Source organism: Pundamilia nyererei, unplaced genomic scaffold, assembly GCF_000239375.1.
Source record: "Pundamilia nyererei isolate P.nyererei 1_Seehausen unplaced genomic scaffold, PunNye1.0 scaffold00203, whole genome shotgun sequence".
NCBI lineage: Eukaryota > Metazoa > Chordata > Actinopteri > Cichliformes > Cichlidae > Pundamilia > Pundamilia nyererei.
In genome coordinates, this window is record NW_005187604.1 from 43,152 (window position 1) to 61,135 (window position 17,984).

At 39.7% G+C, this 17,984-nt stretch overlaps 1 protein-coding gene across 8 annotated transcripts in view; it reads left to right on the forward strand.

Moving 5' to 3' along the window:
* Positions 1 to 17,984, forward strand: part of arvcfb (ARVCF delta catenin family member b) — a 242,479-nt gene that overhangs the window by 23,275 nt on the left and 201,220 nt on the right. The window lies entirely within an intron of this gene.

Here is a 17,984-nt window from a genome sequence, read left to right on the forward strand (position 1 = left end):
TATGTAGCGAGTGGATTTCAGTTCTGATTGTGATAATGGATGGGGATTTGAGTGGAAGCATTGAAGCTTTTCATTTTGTTCAGTTACACCAGTGAAAACAATCATACATCAGTTGTCATCATCTTCATAAAAATCATTTTCTTTCATGAACAGTTTGAGTTGTATTTTTTAAATTAGCTGCTGTAGAATTATTTACTACTCTTTGGGACGTCAGTGAGAGTTGAATGACATCAAAAGAAATGTTATTTCTTCGGTGTGAGAGAAACTACTTGCACAGTCTTTCAGTGCTTTAAAATATTATTTGTCCCAAGTAGTCTTCTTTTTTTTAAACTGTAATAACCAATTTTTCATGACATTTTAGATGTGTATAACTCTTTAAAGTCAAAGCTCTTTTTAAATAATTCCAAAAAAATCTAATCTGGCTCAAGACTGAATTATGATGTTTTTCTGAAATAAAAAGAGTGCTTTTCATTCGTCTTCTCGAAGAAGTGCTATCTCAACCTAGATCTTCATTCCCGACCTTCAAATCTTTGCCAAACACAGAGCCTTTATAACAAAAAACGAGGAGACTTATAATTTTCACGTGACTGCACCAGCAACCCTGTTTGACCTTGCTGACTGCATTAATTTAAGCTCCACAGCCCAAGTGTAATAATCCCAGCCCATATGTTAGGACCATATTCACTTCTACCGCAAATGTACACTTCACCCCATTACTATTAAACCCCCAGATGTTCCTTTGCCAGTCCGGTTTAATATGCAGAAAGAATCAGAAAATAATTAAACTCTGTGACAAGTGATATAACCCCAATTACCTCACTGGAGCTCTGGTAGCAGGGCAGACAAGAGGGCTGCAATTCGCTGTAAGCTTTGGGCACTGCAAATGTCAGGATCTGTGCAGAATCACAGCATGTTTTCCCTGATCAGGATTATGCACTGGGGCACACAAGGTGAAAAGCAGTACATTACCCGCACCCCCCTTAAATTTGCTCCTGTGCTTTGTCATTTTGGTTTGTTTGCCTTGTATTGTCCTGCTGAGATTATAGGAAGATGGTGCAGATTAGGTTAATACAGTGAAGTCAACTGGCTAAACAAGTTTCTAATCCTTTAGACTGTGAAGCGTTTCAGGCAATAATGGTCACAGCTCGAAATGCCCTCAGATAATCTCCTCTTGCAACACAATGCTGTAATGTTAATGTGTGATTTCCTTTTTTTTACTGCACCAGCTAAACCAGCTTGTTTAAAAGTACATAGGATGTATACTACAGAGCTGCAGATTTAACTGGATGGCCACAGGCAAGATATATCTGAGTTCAGCTTGACACCAATTCCAAATGCCATGCCATCTTCTTGCATGTCTCTCCCCCTTTTTTGTAACTGCTCCCGCTGGGTCTGCGTCTGTGTTCAGCTGCTCGGGACAGCGTATGAATATTCTGAGCAGCTCTTTTGCATACAGAGCAAAGCACAACAAACCCTGTGAAAACATTCCCCTTAATCGTGACATTTGTTAAAAGATGCCAAGAGGCAGCCAGTTGTCAGAGCTCAACACATATTGAGTTGACCCACATAGACGGTACAGTATTGCACGCCCATGTTTCACCTCCATCTAAGCACCCATTTCTCTGCCCGAATGATCGACAGGGCTTCAACATTGCAACTTGTGATGAAAAATCGCCCCCGCCATCCTCCCCCTCATCTCCTCCTCCTTCTTGTTCCATCCTAATCTGCTCTTATGGGCCTCAGCCTGTGGCGTCTTAAACCCCTCCATCTCCCAACAGCTGTTGAGGACAGGGAGGTATGGAGAGATTAAATGAGTCTTTGCAGCCCCCAGAAGGAATCCCACACGCCTCTGTGCTTCTAGCCCCTGCTAGTGTCTTTGATTTGCTGTGTTTTGCAACCTAGTCAAGGCCCATTGGGTGTAAGGGGCTCCTACACATGCCAACCTATATACAGACCTCTTTAGTCTCCATGATGGCTGTTGAGCTTAAAAATGTTGTTTAGGAAGCTGAAAAAGGCTCAGCTGCTTTCATAATACTGGAGGAAACCAGTGAATTGAGAGATTCTTGCATGTGCTCCAGATAAGTAGGGTTCAGTCAATCTTTTTCACTACGTATTCTAGTGGTTATGAACCACCAATCTCTCACAGTTGTAGTGCCATTGGTGCTTGCATTTACTTTCTTATAAACACTGAATATAAAGTGCAATACATGGACTCAGTCTCAAATCTGCTCTGGTTGTAAGGAGGATCGGATATGATGACAAACCTCTGAGGAATTCCTGCCACCCTTTATTAGCCATCTATAATTAATAGCCTGGAATGGCTCTGGATGATGCACAGCCAAATAAATGAGCATGGATGCCCTGTGCTTCACCTTGCAATATAGGCAAACCCCACAGAGCTGTTAAGGGAAGAGACAAAGTCACACTCTCTTTTCTCTTTTTTCACTGCCTTTTATCTCGGCACTTTGTTAAAACCAGTCCTGATGCTTCTCTGTACATAAATGCATCTACGCTTGAAACCTAGCTCTCCTCATGAGTCAAAATACGCTACTGCCTGATTCCACTGTGTGATCCATTTGGGACACGTCTTGGCTACAAGTGATTTACTTTAACTAACAATTCATATGCAACACTGTGCTCGGTTCTTGTGCAGAGCAAAGCCTCACTGGCACACGATGGAAGCTGAAGCAGTGCCTGTGAAATCTCGGGACTGCTGTAACCCTGGTAACGTTCAGAGGAAATTTGGAGGAAGGGAGGCAGATTATTCTCAGTGAGCATCCTAATACAATGTGTCTCTCAAGTGTGTGTAATTTTCACATTTGGTCTCTGAACAAGCCTCCTCACCAAAAAACTGCAAAAAATGCACAGACTTCTGTTTAAGCACATGAATATCGGCAGTACTATTTGCTATATATGCTATAGAATTATATAGAGTTGTTTCAAAGCACTTTAAGGTGTAAGGTTAGCAGAGATACCCCATAATCTGATGATTCTCTCTGAGCAAGCACTTGGTGAAAGTGGGCAGGTAAAAATCAGTCAAAACCAGCAGTCCCCAGCAGCCTGAGCCAATAGCAACAAAGCTAAGGGAGGATTCAGGGTCACCTGATCAAGCTCTAACTAAGCTTTATAAAAATGTTAACACTTATCTTAAAAGTGGAGAGGCTGTCTTCCAAATCCAAAAAATGGGAGCTGATTCCATAGGAGAGGGGCCTCAACTCTTACAACTGTTAATAATAAGGGATTACAATAGTTCAGCCTGAGTACCGCCTGACTCCTCAGAATCAGCTGAATTTGTTTTTGTATGTTTAACTTTATACTATTTAATGAAGCCAGTCAAAATTGTACCTGTATACAAAGGAATGTGCTGTTTTAGACGGTGCTATTTTTAGCGGCAGCCATAACTGACCAGTGTAAACTTGTAGCACAGTTGTTTTTTCCACAGAGCTTAACTGTTTTTCTGCACTGAAAAATGTCACTTGGTTAACTGTACAGAAGAAGTTATGTGAGCTCAACAATTCCCCTCAAAAAACAAAAGCTGATTTGAAAGTGGAATATATTGACGTACCACTGTCTAATTCGGGGGCATTTAGCTTAAGATATTCACAGTATAGGGTTAAATTTTATATGAGAAAAGAAACTGATAGATAGATAGAGTACCTTCATACTAGTTGTTTAGTATCACTCTGAAACAGGGTATTCCTAAATTTCAGAGTATTACTAGTTGAGTTCCTCCATCCATTCATTCTCTTCCGCTTATCCTTTTAACGGTCGCGGGGGGGTGGAGCCTAGCCCAGCTATCTTAGGGCTAGAGGCAGGGTACACCCTGGACAGGTCGCCAGTCTGTCGCAAGGCTAACACATAGAGACAGACAACTATTCACACTCACATTCACACCTATGGGCAATTTAGAGTTACCAATTAACCTAACCCACTAACTGCATGCCTTTGGACTGTGAGAGGGAGCTGGAGTACCTGGCGAGAACCTATGTACACAGTCCTGCTCAATTAATATATGGCTGAACTTTGTAAAATAATTTCTTTCATAAAAGTAGCGATCTTTCAACAAAGTGTAAAGTTTTAGAGTATTCCACAACATTTTGCCTTGTAGCCATGGGGATTTTCTTTGTCTAGACAATTAGGAGGCTGAGGCTGCATTCATCTGTGTGCACTCTTGACATTATATCCTCAAAGTTACACAAACCCTCGACCTGGAGGCACTTTTGATTTTCTGCATGGTCTGTCTACATCAGTCCTCGGAGCCCCATTCTCCTGAGCAATCACGACCATTATTACAGTGAGTGCAAAAATGCATTAGCTTTTCCTAGGAGCTACTAAGCCGATGCCCATCTGCTGCTAGAAGGGATTAATTAAATGATGCTGCCTGGCCTATTACCTTGTTAAACCTTTTTGTGATCTATTTGGCAAGGATATTTTTCTGTGAATCACAATGATGCTGCACGTTGCATTCAGTTGAAAACTCATTTAACTTGGGCTTGACTAGGCATAAGAGTACAGGGTGCATAAGTAACCATTACCACTGGATCTGGAGCACGAGTCATAATAGGCAGCCATTTATAATAATTTTCCATTATGACAGAGAACTTATAGAAGTAACAGCCATTTTCATATTTGGCTGTATTACATGCTCTCTGCGTGCTCTGTGCTCTCTTCTAACAGACTCTGAGTACTACAGTATAATCAGTCCTCATTATGGCAGCAGCCATGTTCTGCCAAGACTCACTGTAAGATTACATTATCTCAACACTGGTGCATGTTTACAACTCGATAGATGTTATGTAGCAAATTTAAGTCGAGTTCTGCTTTAAGAAAATTGCTTTAGGATTTAAAACTTTATGTTGGATGAATTTGTTTCCTTTGGTCACTTTATGATTCTTGTTTTTTACAGCCTATGGTTTACATGCTACAAGAAAAGCATCACATATAGCATCTATACTCTGGAGTTAAAGTGGTGCAGAACACTGCAGGCCTTGATACTTGATACTTTAGCATTTGGCTAGCGCTATAGAAGAGGAGCTGGCATAAAGCTAGTTTTTTTGTTTGTTTGTTTTTTTAAATTTCAAAGACAACATTTTTACAACATTTTTATTAGATCAACAAACCTTAGCAAACACACAGCCTGTTTGTGTGCAGTTTGTCACACAGTGTGCTCCTAGCTAAAGATCCAGCTGCTGGATTTCCAGTGAGAGAAAGTGAGATAAGTTCACTCAAAGATGGAAGAAGATATAAGAAAGACAAGAGAGGGGAGGAAGAAGTAAGGTTAGATTTAAAGGGCTGCTCAGTGACACTTGATAAACTGCAAATTCAAAGATTGCATGTAATGTTTTGATACATTATGCCTTTTTATTTTGTGAAATGACCTGCAAAACAAACCAGGTATACTAACTTTGTGTTATTCAAATGTTGCATGAAAATACTTAGTTAGTAGTTCATATGGGATAAAGAGCTTGCTGTACTGTGTTGAAGTTATAGTAAAACAGTGTGTTGGACTAGTCAGTGTTGGGTTACATCAAGTGTGGTAGACTAATTTCCATTTAAGAAGATGATCCTTAGATTAAATCACTGAATCCCACCTTTGTACCAACTTTATACCAACCGTATACAATCTAATGTAGAGATAATATACAGAATATTGTTGGTGTAGTAAATGGAAATTAGCTAAGGTAGCTCAGCTTAGATCTTGCTGAATTCAATTGTGTGCATTCACAAAGAGCAGCAAGTAGAAATGATTGTGATTGTAATTCTTTTCCTCATGCTGAGTCAATACAACCAACCTTAGGGTTCCCCGACATTCCGAATCCCACTTTAACCACTGACTGTGCTCATTTTCCTGTTTAGGTGTGATGGCAAATATATATGTAATAATATAGCACAAAGTTTAGATAGATTTGCATACAAATAGATGATAGAAATGCTAATTTTTAATGCTACTTAAGGAGCTACTTCTGACTTTCTTATTTTGAGTACATTTCAAAGTGTGCACTTTTTCACTGTCACTGATTCAGTGCTTTTACTGTACTTTTGCCACCTCTGGTAGCTAGCTAAAGTTTAGTGAATGCTATGAGTGTAAATGTTTTTGCTTTTAATTTTAGAAAGGAGAAATTTTTCTTTCAGAGATCTATGAGTTCCCTATTGAATTTTATAACCTTATTTTATATCATGCATATAAATATTATATACTATGATTGCTAGGACTGATTTTTAGTTTGAATTAAAGGTTCTAAGTTAACCTATTTAATCCCCAAATTTTCCCTGCAAAATAAGTGCATGCATTTTACTTCTTAGACTTCCCCTACACACAGTATGTTTATTTTTTAATTAATGTAATAGGGGGTAAAACAGCAACAGTTGTTGCTGGTGGGATTAAATGGTTAAGGTGAAAAGTGACTTGTGCGTGAAATTTTTTTTGGCAGCTTTTGTGGATTTGCAGTAATGTAAAATGTTTGCACATGGTCAAATACGTAGAAACACACAGATATCTCCACAGTTTGCATAAGCTGCTTCAAACATTATTTACCTGCACAGAAGACCTTCTTTTGGACTCAGTAATATTAACTTAAGGCATGAGGTCGATGGGATGGAGCAGGAAGACTGACAGTGATGCACAGGGGAGGGAGGATTCTCGCAGATTCCATCTCAAAGCATCTGGGGAACACAGGCATTATTCAAATGACTTTTACTGGCTGGTGATAAGAGAACTTAAAGGGTTTCCAATTAGCACCAAGCTTTCCATTTTGAAATCTCATGATCAGATAATATTTTTTGCACGTGCCAGTTATGGCAAAAGATGATGATTTCAGATACATGGATTTGCTGCACAGGTTCCAGGTGTTCTTCAAGCGCAGGCAGCAAAATTTAACTCTGTTATCAATTCTTTCATATTTGAATGACTCAGAAAAGAAATACCCTCCTGGGAGGGATGTTTCTTGCAGCGCAGGAACAGGAGCACAGTTTTACAGTGAGGTTGATGCTTAGATCCACTGCCTCACAATGCAGGTGTACAGGTGCAATCTGGGCTTGATTAGAAGTCCAAGGAGTGAAGCAGCAGGAACATGTTTGTTATTTTTCAGTTTGTTCTGAGTTCTGTACTAAACTCAGTGTCTTGTTTTTCACATTATTATTGAAGTATGTATCAACCTGTCCACTGAACTTACACTAGAAAATGATACTATGCACTAGTTTAGTCCCACAGTTGTGAAAAGTTCATATCTCTAAATTGGCTCGCTTGATTTGTTTTGGTTGCAGGATGTGGATTCATGAGGAATTTGGTGCCTGAAACTTGGTAATGGTTGATAAAATTATATTTGGTTTGTCACAAATAAATCATAATTTCTTCACATTAAAACATTTCATATTATCACTGCCTGATAGCATTTTTAATGCCGTTACTTATCCCCTGACGTCACGCTTATTTTTGATTTTTCTTTTTTTTTTAAAGAAGAATTGCTAAACCAATCAGTGAGCAATTAACGCTGGCTCTTTTGGCTGTGGGAGGAAGCACATATGCAAATTATTTTTTCATCAGTTTTTTAGCTGTATGTCACATGCTTTGAGGTAAATGCCATTCAACAGGTCATGTCCTGTGCGCATACTTACAGCACGAGTCTGTGTTTATATGTGTCAGTGTGTGAGAGTAAGTGGGAACTACTGTCCAGGCGTTAGAGATTAATCGGTTTAGCGAAAGAGAGCTAATTATAGCAGGCTGGGACCTGCACTCAGTGCCCAGATTGCTGTCTTTCTCTGTCTCTCCCACGCAGACACATGCATGCACACATTGCACATCCAGCAAATTACATAACTACATGAGACCTGGAAGCCTGCGCTCATGTTTCACCTCGTTGTTGACCTCATTGTTACTGTGCAAGTCACATCCAAACCAGTGATGCCCGGCACCTGAAGGAGACCTCTTGGCTTGTTTGAAGTATAAGAAATATGATGGAGAATTAATGGAGATGATGTTAGCATCAGACCTGGCAGAGAAAACTGAATCTAGGTTGCTGTTAACTCTAGCTTTTACTCTTTGTTGTAATTAAGAAATTGTATAGTTACTACATATTTCTCCATATGCTTCTTTACTCTTGCAAAATGCTCCCTGGTGCTTTCCCTGGTAAATATAAAGTTATCAAATGCTTCAATAAAACACACTGAAGCATGGTTTACAGCTTTTACCTTTTTCTATTTATGGAAGAATTGAGAATTCATATAATAAAATCATGAAGTGCTGTTGAAATTCTTGTAAATCACTCCAAATACAAGATAAATGTCTGTTTATGTCCACCAGTCCTGCACATGGCTCAGAGCCAGCTTCTTCACTCTGGCCCCCAGTGACAAGTGTTTTAACAATGCTGACTGTGACCACTGTCCCCCTGTTTGCCCAGCAGCCATTGATGTGGCCTGTCTAGAATTATCGAGGTCAGGCTAAGCCACTCGGCAGTGGTTTCTAGGGCACGACATATCAGAACTGCGGTGGTGTTGAAATCTGGTTCAAACAGCAGCTGGGGGAGGAAAGGGGGGGGGTGGTAAGTGAGGTGCGTGGCATCAGCTAAATCCCCCAAGTACAAACGTAACTTCATAACCGGCATAAACAGAAAGCTCTCAACCTGCTGGGGTAGTTTTCTGTTATGCATCCCTCATTGGAACCCGCAGGAGGTCGCGTGCTGTTAGTGCGGATAACTGGTTAAGCTGCACTGTGGGATTGGACTTCTCACTATGCTATTTAACTGTGGCTACGAGTGCATGGAGATGAACACAGGCCAAACCCTTTTTAGATCCACACGCGGACGAGTTGTACTACGTTGCTCTGCATTAGCCACTCAGATTGTTCACCGATTAAAGCTTCTTATGTCCCTGCCCACATTTTTGATCCTACACTAAGTCTGCAGTTTTTAACTAATGTGAAATCTGCTTATTTTTTCATGAGTGTGGAATTCTTTCTCTGTCATCCTTTTTTTTGTTATGGTAACAAAAAGTGTCCCGTAAGGAACTTAACTGCAAGGAAAACGATCTTCTCTCACCCTCAACACTATTGCTTTTTAATGAGAAAATGTAATGGTTTGACACTCATAAAGAGCCTAAATGTTCACCCTAGCTAGGTGAAAATAGGGAACACACTGTGGCGTTCTCCCTATTATTTTTTCCGGCAGGCCCAAAGGGACAGCATCTCTCGGGTTATTATCATCCTGTGAAAGGTTACAAATCAATACTTGTCAAGACAGGACTCTTTTTTTCAAGCACAGCTGTGCTATAAATGAGCCTCTCTAATCTCTTCCTCCTCCCCTCCTCCTTCAAAGCTTTGGATATAATAATCTGACAGAGTCGGGGTAATAGTATTTTTTCTTTTTTTGGTACAGTATGTGGATTTTTGGATTTGTGATATAACTACAGTCCTGGTACAACACATCCAGGACGCTGACAAAGCTGATCTGTCTAGCTATCAAGTTCAGTGATTATCTGACAGCATTTGAGAGTGTTTGTGCCAGAGATCACACGTAGGACTGAGTAAAATTAAGACAGTTATTATTTGCCAAAGATCTCAGCTGTCTTTTTAATCTGAAAGAATGGTAAGAATCCTGAAAAAAATGTGAGCAGTGTTTTTCTTTCCATCATTCCTTATTGTTTCACATCTGCCTCAGCTATGTGGAGCGCAGCTTCTTTCCGTTTAGATGCAGTTTGTAAGTCATTAGAAATAGCTTTACGAAAATCACTTGAGAATGTTTTGTTTGCTGATATCTTACAGATGCAATTACACCAAATCATCATTTTCATTACTGGAAAGCAAAAATCTCTTTAATGCAAACTGATTAAGCCTAAAGTCTGTTTTGGTCTTGAGCTTTTGATCGCATGATCTTCACCAGCAGATGAAATGTCTCATTCATGTTTTCTTAAAAGCAGCGTTTTAGATTCAAACCCTAGTTTGAATTAGACGTCCTATAGCAGTTTTCATCCAGATGGTTCACCTTTTGGCACAATACTGATTAGACCTCAGAAACAGTTTCTGACCATCCTTGGTGGGTTGCAGCTAAAGCCGAGACTTAAACATGTGTGCAGAGACCTGAAGATAACAGTTCAAAATTCAGTTTGTCTGAGCTTGAGAATCTCCGTCAGGAACAGTTGGACAAAGTGCCCAAATCCAGGTATGAAAAGCTTGTTGAGACTTAGGCAGGGCAACTTTAAGAAGTTATTGATGCCAAATAGGTTTCAGTGAAGTAAAACATGGATAGAATTTGTGAATGAAAGATTTCAAATTCAGTTTAAACATAAAACAGTTTGCCACACTGTTATTGAATTCTTTCAAATTCCACTGAGCCCAAGCACATACCGATGAGGCGCAATATTAAAACCACCTGCATAATATTGTGTGAACTCCCTCTTTTCCCCCGCAGAAAACCTCTGACATGTTGCAGCATAGATAAAGGACTTGTTCTGGGAGTCTGGCTCAGGGACAATGGCAGCGAATCCTTTGAGTCCTGTGGGTTTTTTTGGTGGGGCCAGTTCAGTGCCTTAAGCTCTTTGCAGTGTAGTGTTTGAGGCCGCTGTCATCAGGGAGTGCTGTTGCCATGGGCGTAGTTGCTGCTTAGAATGCAGTAACATTTATAGGGGGGATTTATCTCAGAAGCATCTTTATAAATACAAATAGCCTTGGTTCAATGTTCAGTTCTCAGGGTTATTCATTTAATCTGTCAGAGACTTTAATGTTGACTGGTGTGCATGAAGTTATATAAATCATGCTTCTTTATAGTTTTTTCACAGCTGTATTTCACTGTATTTGATACATTATCTTACTATTTGCATTACCAGATCATAATTAAGAGTTTTTATTCATTAGCCTGACATCATATTCTGCTAAATTAGACAAGGTCAAAATGAATGATTAGAACTATCAATTAACTCATCAAAGACGTCTTCATAATTCATTTGTATTCTGAAACTGATATGAGATTATGCTCAGAATGACAGTTTCACACCTCCCCTTTTCATTTTCTGCCTGCTAGCTCTCCTTCATCTCTGCTGTCTTTCACCTTTTCCTCTTTTCCTCTCAACCTCGACGGTTGCCATAACCACGTTATCAGTTGTTGAGGAGCTTCCAGCATATGGAAGGTGATCACATTTTAAAATTATTCAATATCTCACTAAGATGAAATCTTGCTGAAAACCTTTCTTCTTAACACAGTAGAAGGGATTTCTTTCTTTTACAGTAGGTACATTTTCATTTCTTACATTCATGCACGCTGCTGCTCTCTTGATTTCCACCGATTCTTCTATGACACTCAGTTTTCTCCCTTCTCTCTCACTTTCTCTCTGTGAGAAACGTACTTTCCTCATTGAATTTCTTAAGACATCCTTGATTTTAGGCAGCATTTTCTGATTTCTTTTAATAATCTTGAACACTTTCCTGAATAATTTCCTCTCCTGTGGATGCCGGATGATTATAGTGCTGCTGCTCGGCTGAGAGCCCAGGCCAAACTGACAGGTGTAGAGGTGTTAGGAAAGCCTTGGCGGAGTTAATTTGGATTAACTGACTTGGCACAGAATAGGATTTTTTTCACGGTGGGCTTTATCTCCAACACAGCTCTTCTCGTGGGATTCGGCCTTCCCTCATGGATGAGAATATGTGAGACCTAATGAATGGGGTCCTATCTGTGCTGTCTTTTGTTCTTTTGCCTTAGACTAACTCAAGTTGAAGTTTGCTGTTTGTTCATCTTTTGTCAAAACCACCATCAGTGATCGTCACATCCATGACTGAAAGGTAAATAGGCGTGACCAGTACCAGCCAAAAGTAGATATTAATGGGCTTTGCATGTTCTCAGGAAATTAGATTATATAAAGCTAGTTGGTAAAAACTAGAACACTGAGAAAAATCAGAGAAAAATGAAAGTGTTTGTGTTTCTGCTTTTGTGGGACCAGCTAAAGCCTCGACGGCTCTTCGCCCTGAACCTTCATTCATCCAAAGCTAATGAGGCAGAGAGTGATGCTTGTATCGGCCACTGACTCACCTTGTCTGAATGCTTTCCCATGAAATGCCCACACTTACTTTCACCTGCATTCCTTTTTTGCCAAGTACCTATTTGAATTTGATGATGCAAGGAACTGTTGGGTGCTATTTTAAGAGATGCCTTCCTAAATTCATCATCACTTTGACTTGTAGGCTGGTGCTGGAACACGCAGAGACAATAGCATGCAATCTAAAATGTGTAACTATCAGTTTACCACTATTGTTTGTTTGTGTCTACTATTTAGTACTTTAGTTTGTACCCTCGGGGTCAAATGAATACGCTGAAAACATAGCACAGGCATACTTTAACCATAGCAAACCTATCGCTGGGGGGATCTGTTGGCAACCACAGCCACATTAGCTATGTTGTAAGTTATGCATTGTCCCTTGATCAGTCTGATCTTCCTCATTATGTTTGTTCAGTTTTGGTCTCCTCCAGCTCTTAGCAGAAATACCAAGCTCTTTAGCTGCTAAGAGCTTCACTATGTTTGTAAAGAGTTTGGCTATTTTTTATCTATTGTGCAATGCTGTGGCTGCAGAGGGCCTGCAACCTGCATTACCTCATAATTTGTACCTCTGAAAAACTGTGGCTTTATGTTAAAATGTGCAAAAGTTGTGCCACAGTGACAGTTTTCTAACAAAAATGTCAACTGGTGATTTGGAAGTCATTTTTATGCCAGAGCTGGCTGTCACATTAGGTGCTTAATTCAAATGTCACATGGTTTACAAGTAATTATCCATGAAACCCAGTGATTCAGAGAGCTCTCAGCCAGTCGAATGAGAGTTAATGTTGGGTCTTTTTTCACTCCGATCTGTCCGCATACACTGATAAACAGTGGGGCCATACAGTCCTGCCTTATGCACTCAAGACATCTGGCAGCACAACAGGTTCCGACCCATATTCAGTGGATAGCATTCACATAACGCTAATTTGCCTTAACACAGGCAATCCTATCCTGCTTTCAGTAGTTTTCACCATGCTAACCATGCTTGCTATGGTGTTACATCAGGTCAGCATGGGCTCAAAAATCATTCACTCGGCATTAGTGATGGAAACTACTTACAATCTTTGCCATCTGGAGGATTTCAGCCAGACACAGAGGTCATCAGTCTCAAATAAATGATGGAACATTTGTAGCATAGTAAGGCAGGTCAGGTATGGTATATGTGTTGTGGACAGTTTGCCAGCTTGATAGGGGAAAGGTAGAAAAAAGGTTAAATATCCAAAGATACACAGAAAAGGTAGGTAAATTGGCGTAAAGTTAGGCCCTGAAAAGCAGTGGGTTACTGTCACATATTTTAAAACACAATGATAATGTTGGTAAAAGGGAACGGGCCACTTCCTAAATCTTATATTGATGCAGGGCGTCACTCTCTCATACAAAGAAATGTTGAGAAATATTGTAGGGTAACGGTTATACTGCATTTGATATTAAAATGTACTTTTTGCTAATGGCTCTGTGTTAATTAAAACATTGAAAAAATGTTTTGAAATGGGATTTAAATTCTGTGTAAATGAATGGCTTTAATATTGCAGATAAAGCCTTAACGCCTTCAGTTAGAAAGCAGAGGGGTTGATTAAAATGTCAAGTCGTTTTCATACTTTCACAGCAGTGTGGAAGAAAAGATATGAGACATGAAATACTAAAATACTTTAAGGACGCCTGTTTTGACCCCTTCAGACAAGACGTTTTAAAAGTTGTTTAAGCGATTGGTTTTCTTGGCAGATTTTCTGTTAAACTTGGAGCAAGACTGCATATTTCTCTAAGAAAAATACATTTTTTTCTGGAGGTAATGTAGTATGGGCTGTCTTCGAACACAGTGGGTTTTTTTTGCATTTAACATATTGGATGTAAGATGAAGCATGTTTACATTTGCATGATGCAGTGATTTAAAAAAGCAATTCTGATACAGTTTGTGGTTTCAAAAACATGCTTTTCCCTGCTTTATTTCACTCTGGATGATGGTAATGAATATATCTATATTTTTTAAAGAGAGCCATAAACATGGCATCAACCACCAGTGCTGCACTCACCCAGTGAGCTATGAAGGGATTGCTGGTACTTAGGTTTGTTAGGTTTGTGGGAATCATGTGGCATTTAGTCCATTAGAATTCAGTGCTGCACAAACGTCTTGAGCCAACCCTCATTTCTTTGTGTTTTGCTAGGAAAACATGTGCAAACAAAAATGTAAATAGAGCATATAAGGCAAAAACAGAGTTTGTGCAATTCTAATGAGCTTGAAAGACAATATTTGTTCTTTAACACAGCCTGAACTATCTTCAGTAAGCTTTCTTGTCATTTTTTTAAGCAGGCTTTAAGAATAGTTCTCCAGGCTTCTTGAAAGACTTTGAAAGCTCTTCTTTCGGTTGTTCTGTTCTCTGTCAAGATGATCCCACACTGCTTCACCTCCTCGGCATATACTTTTGATGATTTGAACCAGAAATGTAAAAGCTGGATTCATCACTCCGTACGAGCTGTTGCCGCTAGATTTCAGTCCAGTTCTTATTTCCCTTCTTTGAGAATGGCTTCTTGACAGGCATCCTTCCACAGAGACCATTTCTGATGAGGTTTCAGTGAACAGTAGATGGGTCAACTGAAGGGCCAGATGCATCTCTCAGGTCTTGTGTTTGTCTTTTTTGTTCTAGTTCTTAAGAGCATGACTTTCAGTTCCTGTTGGTCTGCTGTAAATAGTTTTTTAACTCCTCCACTTGTCCAATTTCCTGTTGTTTTTTTTTAAGGACACGCTGCACATCATGCTGAAATATGCCACATTTTCCATTAATCACACTTTGTAAATCACCTTATTGGCACAAGGTATTGGGTGTAAGGAAAATACTTTTTTATGCCTAAGGATACAATCAAAAGTAGTTTTTTTGCTAAGTCTGTAGATACAATACTGAATGATCATGCTTTAAATGATTAATAGGTCATTCAAGTAGATTAACAAAGAAAAAAAGACATTGCTCTGAAAATGGCCAGGTACAAGGACTGGACTGAAAATAAGTGAAAAAGCAAACAAGATCCAGAGAAAAACTGAAATTTTCTGAGATTTTACTGTAGCCATGAAAACATCACTGTGGAACTGTTTTTAATCTGAACTTTAAAAATAATTCCCTTTTAAAAAGTGGTGGTATCATAAGCCCCCATGCAGATCGTGTCTACTCACGTCACGAAAATAGCTTCTGTAAAATTAATTACAGTTCTGTCTCCACATGCCTGTTATTGGAGAAAAATAAAAGCTATATTGACTGATTGTTGAAAATAACACATAAAATGCACGCCATTTTATCAGTGAAGGCTATCAATAGACTCTTCACTGCTTTAGTTGGTCAAGTATTTCTCTTTCATCTTGATCATCTCCTCCCTTATTTCTAATGCTGTATTTTCTCTTCTGTTGTTGCAAACTTTGCTGTAAAGAATAAATCTTATTGTTAATAAATCCTGTGAAAAGGTTTAAACCAACAATGAACTGATCCTATTAATACGCCGTGCAGCCAAAGCTTGATGTATCTTATTCCTCTATGCCATAGAGGTATGTTATAACCCCCCAAAAAACATCCCAGTGAGCCTCACAGTTTTGCTGGATGGCCTTTATAGTGTTGATCATGGACTAATAATTGTCCACGGACTAATAAAAGTGCAAATAATTTAACCTTTTTTTGCTTAAATACAGAAAATTCACTCCCACATATTGTACAGAATGCATTTCAAATCTAACAAAACACAGATATGTTAAGTACCATTAACAAGGCAGCTACACAGCTTTGCTTCCATAGTGGTTCTAGTTAATACTTTGCATTTACACACACTTTCATGGTTTTTCTGCATGCTTTCTTATTGCTTTTGTGTCTTTTGTAAAATACAGATTGTAGATATTTGTGTGTGTGCGTGTGTGTGTGTGTGTGTGTGTGTATGCAGATGTCTGTAGATTAGTGAGGGAATTGCTGAGCAAGTGCATGACTGAGCGAGCCAGTGAATGAGCAATTGAGCGAGTAAGCAAGGGACTTAGTTGAGTGTGGGCAAGCGACGGAGCACAGGAGGCTGTGTTTGAATGAGTGCATAAGTGAGTGATTCATTATTACTGATATAGTGTGCTTGTACTCTCATTGTTGCTGTAAATGTTGCTGCAGTGTGTTTTAATGCTGTCTGGCAGCCAAAGGTCTGCAATCCAGCATAATGGAGCAGTTGTTGCACTAACTGGTGTAACAGTCTAAGCTACTGCTTAGCCCCTCACCACACTACAGCGCTCTCTGTTCTCATTCCTCCTCTTGCTTCAGAGCTGCTCGGCTTTTCTCTGGCCTCTGGTGCGTTTGCCATGGATGACAGGGCAGTAGGAGTGGCAGCCAGGTCAGGCCCTCGTTCCGTTACCTGACTTCAGCAGTTCTAATGGGGAGAGTTTATGCAGCGTTTTTGACACGGGCATAGGGAATTTGCTTCATCTCTCCTCTGCTCCACAGGCAACGTCTGGTGCCACAATGCCAAACTGTATTTCAGTAGTATCAGATGAACACTGCCTAAGTCCAGTCTTTTTTATTCCTTCTTTTAAATCAATATCCTAGTTTTGTTAAACTATATTTAGAAAACACTATATTACAGCGTATATGGCAATATATGATCCTTCTGGTACAGACCATTGTCACCTCCTATTAGGGACATCAGTGTTTTTCCATTACAAATGTATTATTTAGCCCCCATGTCTTCCCCTATAAAGATGATAAAGACGTTTTCTACAAGGCAGTGCTGTGCAAGGAACACGATAATAGAATAAAAGGAAATATCTTTTAAATATAACTTATTTGTATTACACAGACTGATGAATCCTTTTGAAACATCCTGTAAACATGATCTTGTAATGCAGTGGTTCCCGAACTTTTTTTGCTAGGCCCCCCTTTGTTTTCCAGGAAAAATCTTATGTGAGATGAATTGCAGAATGTCAGATAGAGACAAAATACTGTTACTGTTAATCTGACTATCTTCAGGTTATACACGCGTACATATACACATGCAGTTACTGTCGCTCCATTTACAAAGGCAGAGGCGTCACGGTGTAATTATTTTACATGTAGTTGTTTTTTTCCTGTGTAATAAAATTCAACATTGCTATCAATACATTTATAATAATATAATGATAATAATACTGTATAAAGAGCTAACATCTCCAAAATGTCAGGAGCAGTTAGTCATTACAAGAAGTGTTTGTGAACTAAAAATCAAGAATGTGGGATACTGTTTGTCCGTGATCTGGAGAGCCCAGCGCTGCTCCAGACGCAGGGAAAACCAATTTTGCAGGGGACACCTACCTCGGCACTTGTGCAGGTGAAGCCAAAGGGAAGATTTGCTTCACCATATTTTCTAGTCTTTGGCCTGGAAGGAAGCTGGTTTGGAAACATATTCAGCGATGCTTCATCTCCTGCTTTGCGTTTGTGTGGGCGCCCCGTCAAAAACCTGTCCATTATGCTAGCAGTGTCCAAGCGTTCTTTTTTTTTTCTTTTCTTTTCATACCGCGCCCCCCCTGCTATAGCTCTGCCCCCCCACTTTGGGAACCTCTGTTGTAATGCAAGAGTGAGCTCCTGACTATTGAAATTGCTCCCAAACCAGCAACTTTCAATGGAAGAGTAGCACTGGAAACAGGAACATTCAAAACTGAAAAACGAGCTACAGTCTTATTCTTTCGTTTTCACTAAGACCTCCAGAATCGACTGCCATTGCAAGTGTTTTTCCTGGCAAAAAGAACTGCATATTTTCTCTTAAAACCACAACTTGACCGGCTTTGACATGATAATGAATGTTTTCAGAGTCGGAGATCTTACGTCTTCCTTTCATCCTCTCATGTCTTTGCTGGATCACAGATCACAACATGTTGAATGTGATCAGGGAGAAGGCCTCTGAGTGGCTGGAAGGATTCATGCACAGTTTTCCTTCAGAGCAGCATGCTTCCTACATCTCCAGAGGTCTCTGTGGTGCAGCAGAGA